This window comes from Cebus imitator, unplaced genomic scaffold (assembly GCF_001604975.1).
Source record: "Cebus imitator isolate Cc_AM_T3 unplaced genomic scaffold, Cebus_imitator-1.0 Scaffold695, whole genome shotgun sequence".
NCBI lineage: Eukaryota > Metazoa > Chordata > Mammalia > Primates > Cebidae > Cebus > Cebus imitator.
The window spans coordinates 583110-589183 of record NW_016108010.1 but is presented as its reverse complement, the minus strand read 5'-3'; positions in this window follow the sequence as shown (position 1 = coordinate 589183).

Here is a 6074-nt window from a genome sequence, read left to right as displayed (position 1 = left end):
AGTGTTCACCTAAGTCCCAAGGGCTCTTCAGTCAGCTTGTGGTGAATGTTGCCAGACCTGAGACTCACCTTTCAGTGTCACGGGGTCTCCTCTGGCCCAGAGTGGGTCCAGAAATGCCATTCAAAAGCCAAAGATTAAAATTGGATTTCCAAGAGCCCACTTGGTGTTCTACCCCACTGTGACCAAGCTCGTACCTCAAGTGCAAGACAACGTTCCCTTTTCTTTTCCCTCTTCTATTCTCAAGCAGAAGGAGTCTCTTAACCATAGCCACGACCCCAGGGAACATGCTGGATCTCACCTGAAGTCAGCATGTCTCAGAGTCTTACCCAAGGCCCACAGCATACTACCTGGGTATCACCACTGGTTATTCAGGGCCTAAGGTCTCTTTAGTCAGCAGGCAATGAAACCTGTCTAAAATGGGTTCTTTCCTTCAAGACAGTGGGCTCCTATATGGCCTAAGGTGTGTCTAGAAATGTCATCTGAGAGCTAAGGTCTGGAATGGGGGCCTGATAATGCTGCCTGGTGCCCCATCCTACTGTGGCTACACTAGTATTCAAGATGCAAGACAAAATCCTCTTTACTCTTCTTTCTCCTCTCCTCCAGCAGAAGGAGGGAGTTACTTCTGTTGCTGTGAGCTGCACTGCCTGGGGTTGACGGAGAAGTGGCACAAACACTCCCTTAGCCACCCCAACTGATGTCTCACTAGGTCATGTGTCCCCTATGCCCACTGGCTTGGAGCCCAGCACAGCACTAGGACTTGCCTAAGAATTGCAGTCCTTGTGGCTCAGATTGCTTTTCAATTTTATTTAGGACCCCAGAACACTTTAGCCCATGGTAGGGAGGCTTGCTGGAACTCAAGTTCTGACCACTGGGACGGGTTATTCCTCTCTAGCTAGAGTTGATCTAAATGCTCCTTCTGTGGGAAGGCATCTGGGGAGTTCAAGCAGGTTAGTTTTGCTTTCTGCTCTAACAAGGTAACCCTGAATTCAATGCGCAGTCTCGTAGGCACTGCGTTTTCCCTCCCCCAAGCACTTAGATTCTCCATGCCATACGGTTGCTACCAGAAAATGGGAGAAGGATGGTGTTGGCAATTCAAGACTATCTTTCTTAACCTCTTTAATGTGTCTTTCAGCAGTATGAAGTTAAAACCAGGTACTATGATTGCTTACCTGATTTTGTTTCTTAGGAAGGTGCTTTTTTGTGTAGATAGTTGTCAAATTTGGTTTTCCTGAAGAGAGGATGATAGGTGAAGGTTTCTGCTTGGCCATCTTGCTCCACCCAGCTCCTCTACTATTAATTGAAAAACGTTCGATTACTAGTATCGTTTGCTACATTAAAAATTATTCAACAGAATAATATTTACACAAATAATACCTGTGCTGTGACTTAACTATATTTGATGGTATATTGCTGTTTTCAGGATATAAACAGTAACTTTAATACTTATTTGTCTATAAGTACCCTACTTCAAATGAATTCAAGTTATAGTATATATGTGGAGTAACTAAGACTATAGGATTTTAATCTCAGGCAAAAGGAAATCACATATGTAATTGAGAATATTCATATAATATAGAATATTTGTCATTTAAAATATTTTAAAATGTTAGTATAACATCCCTCTAAAATCTTTCAGAAAATGTAACCTTAAGGATCACTGTTTAAAAATAATTCACTTACTATGTATAATTCTTTAGATGTTTGATGGTGAAAACTACTGTAAAATATAATTACCTCCCTCTATGCTATACATCCAATTATTTTTAAATTTAAGATTGTGTATTACTATGCTAAGTCACCAGAAAGGTTTTTTCTGTAGGGGAAAATGGAGTGGCAAGTAAAGCATTTGTTTATAGCCTGTTATATTCTGTATGATCATTTTATATCTTATGCAACAATGTCATTAACTGGTCCACTTCTAACTTAGAAAGTTGTTTCCTAAGACAATAGATACATTTAATTATTCTAATATATATATGTTTGGAAACATATACAATAGTAGCTGGAATTTTATATGTTTCAACTCTGCACGGTGCAGAGTTTATTGAAATATCAGAAAATTCAAATCTAAGTGTGTTTTTCAACAAAAATATTTCTTTATTTTGGAATTTATGTAGATTAAAAAGCTGATTTTGAAATGCCATGATTCTGTATTTCTCACACAGCAAAACCCAGAGTTATTTACTAGCCTATGTGTGGCTTTCCCCCTGGCCCCTGCTTTACTTTACTTTACTTCCTCTCACTTTCCTTTTGAATCACTGTTGTATTAGTCCATCCTCACAGTGCTGTAAAGAAGTACCTGAGACTGGGTAATTTATAAAGGAAAGTGATTTAATGGGCTCAGTTCCTTATTGCTTGGAGGGCCTCAGGAAAACTTAAAATCATGGCAAAGGCAAAGGAGAAGCAGGCACCTTCTGTATAGGGCAGCAGGATGGAGTGATTGCAAGCAGAGGAAATGCCAGATGCTCATAAAATCATCAGATCTCATGAGAACTCACTACCATGAGAACAGCATGGGGGAACTGCCCCCATGATCCAATTACTGCCAGCTGGTCTTACCCTTGACATATGAGGATTATGAGAATTACAATTCAAGGTGAGATTTGGGTGGGGACACAGGGCCAAACCATATCAACTATGTTCTAGCAACACTAGCCTCCTTGGATGTTTGAAACATACTCTCATCTTGGAGCTCTTGCACTGGCTGTGCCCTCTGCTTGGAACATTCTCCCTTCAGGTATCTACATGTTTTACTCTCCAATCTCTTCCAGGCTTTGCTTAAATGTCTCTTTCTCAGTGAAATGCAACCTATACACCCTATTTAAAATAGCAACCTACCCACCCTATTCCTACCCTCAGCATTCGCAGACCAATTTAATGTGTTCCACTCTTATTTTGGTAGCACTTATTCCCCTCTGACACAGAGGTTCCCAGCTTATCAATTCATGATGCCTTCAATAACTTTTCACAGCACCTCTGGCCAAAAGTAACATCTAATAATTTTATTTATTAAATAGGTTCAAACAATATGTATTTATGTACTAACAAATTATTATTTGAAAAAATAATATGCATAAATTGAAAGAAAATGATATTTATATGTTATTTGAATATAACAATTACTTATGAATGGGATGTGTAAGCCTTTTGAACCCTAAATGGCTTATCAATGCTGGGAATCATAATGGACAACACCACCCTCACCTCGCAATGCACATTGCTTTTTGTACAGTTACTTGCTTGTTGTCACAATTACCAAAAAGCTGGTTTTGGAAAAGATATGATGTCACTGAAAGAAATTTAGTATAATCTAATGTTGAAAATGTGAGATTTTGCAGCTAGTAATATGTGTATTGTCTGACAGATACTGCTTTGTGACTTAGTATGTCCCTACTGCTATAACAAAATACCTCAGACTGAGTAATTTGTAAACAAAATAAATCTATTGCTCATTGTTCTGGAGGCTCGAAAGTCCAAGATCCACATTCCAGACGCATTGGTGTCTGTTAAAGGCCCATTGCTTTTAGACGATGTCTTCTCACTCTGTCCTCACGTGGCAGAAGTAGAGAAGAAGACGAAGACACTCTCTTCACCTGCTTTTATAACGACACTAATCCCATTCTTAAGGGCAGGGCACTTATGACTTTATCACTTCCCAAAAGATTGCACTTCTTACTACTATCACATTGCAGATTAAACTCCAACCTAGGTTTTGGGATGACATCAACATTCAGACCATAGTACTATATTTCCTTTAAAAATGTAAACAACCTGCAGTGAACCTATAATTTTGCTGTAACATCCCAGTGTGCTTTGGCATGCAGTTTAGGAACCATGGTTCTAACATATCGTGTAATTAGTTCCTTATTAGGTACATTATTTATTGTCTTCTCCACCATCACTCCAATAACAGAATGTCGATACATTCAGATACATTGTATCTGTTTTGTTCTCTGATAGATGCCAAGCACCTTCAATAATCCTGGAATATGTAGGTTTTCAGAGTATATTTGTGAAATCAATGATTATTGAGTATGTATGTTTCTTTTTATGTGAACTCTTTGTTTTACATTTTTGCCAATTTTTCTTCCAGCTCTTATCTTTTTTACAGGTCTATGAATGTTTTCGTATATCTAGAAAATTATTGTTTTTGCTTATTATATGTTCATCAAATTTTTTTCTGATTTTTCTTTTTTTCTTTTGATATTTTTCTGGTAATTTTTGCTATGTAAACTTTTCTGCTATACTTTGTATAATTTTTCTGTATTGAATTTAAAAATATTTTTATAGTTAATTGTGCCATTTCTTTTTTCTATTTCCTATAGGTAATAAATGTTTAAAAAATACCTTTCTCATTGTATAATAATATTTTTTCTAATTTTATGGTTCATTTTATTGTTATTATTACTGTTATTATTATTTTAAATCATTGCTTTACCAGGAGCTTATTTGGGCTTTAAAATACAGATCTAGCTTCCTCTTCATCCAAATGACTAGCCAGCTATCTTAATACTGCCTGTTAACTAATTGATCTTTCCCCACTGACTTGAAATAACAGATCTTCCACACACTAAATTCCTATGTGTATTTTGGGTTTATTTCTAGAACTGTCAATTGTGTTTTACCTGGCATTTTTTTTTCCTTCTCAAGCACCAATCCATTTGACTCACTGTGGTCTTAAAAATTGTTTTTAGTTTTGCTTCACAAATTAATGGGTCTCTAATTGAGGGAGTTGGGGAGAGAATAAACTATTACCCTTGGAAACTATTCTTTAAAAGTTAATTTCAACAAACAACTTGGAAGAATTAGGAATTACAATTCAAACAGGATCTAAACAAAAGTTCTCTAGGAGACTTCTTTTTTGTCCATTCAAGTATTTACACCACAGTTCCGGGCATATTGTGCACACACAGAATTTCGCTGAATCAAATAACTTCTAGCATTGAAAACATGACAGCATAAATGAACGTCTTATACATGGAGTACAGAAATGAATACCAATGACTGGATTTTGTCTGTGCATAACTATCTACCTGGTTAGTCACTGTGTTGGCATGATCTTTTAAACACAAGGACAGTGATGTCATGAATTACAATCTTGTCAGTGAATAGCCCAAAACCTAACAACATGCAATGAGAAATATAAAACAAAATATTAATAATCTCCTGTTTTAATGATATATCTGAATGCAATATATAGCAATATATCTGACCAGCATAAAATATCACAGCTAAAGATCATCATTATCCTCTATCTTCTGAAGACTCAACAAAACCTTTTTACATCTCCATGAATTCAAAGAAGTTGTATGCCTACAAACATATGCAGATAATTTGGGGTAGCTCTTGGGAAGTGGACATAAATAAACATTCAAATTATTAATCATGGCTTAAAAGGTTTTCAATAATTTTGACACCTGATCCAAGTGTTCTCACAAGTAATTGTATCTCTCTTTTTCCTCCACAGAAGTCTTGAGAAGGAGACAGGACCTAAAAATATGAATTAAAGTGTCTCCCCACAGCAGCCCCACAAAGACATATATAAGACTTGGGGTCTTGGCCAACAACAAATACAAGAGGAGTTTTCTTTAATCCTGACATTGCAATGTGCTTTCTTGACCTGATGGAAAAATAATTCTTGGAAACCAATCACAACAGCCCTGCTTATTTATTACTAGTGGCAAACAGATTAAATGCATAATAGTGAAAATGAACCAATTAAGGTAAAAATCACAGAAACAGAAAGGCACTATGTGCAGCCTTTGTCAAATGTAAATGATTATATCCCAAACGCTCATTTCTTAGCCCCTAATTTTGGAGGATTTTTGCTTGTGATCGCTTATACTTAGGCATAAGGCTGTTTAAGACCAACCAACTGTATTATACGTATTATTTTGTTCCCAAAATTGTCATTGAAATGTCTGGGGTATTCATACCATTGAAAATATAATTCTGTCAGCACAGTCAGGTAGAAGCATTTTCAAATTCTATAGAAAATGGACAAAGCTAGGATGTTTTCTGTGCCAATTAGCTGTTTTGCTGAGCAAGAAGGAAGTGTGTCTAAAGAGGCCTGA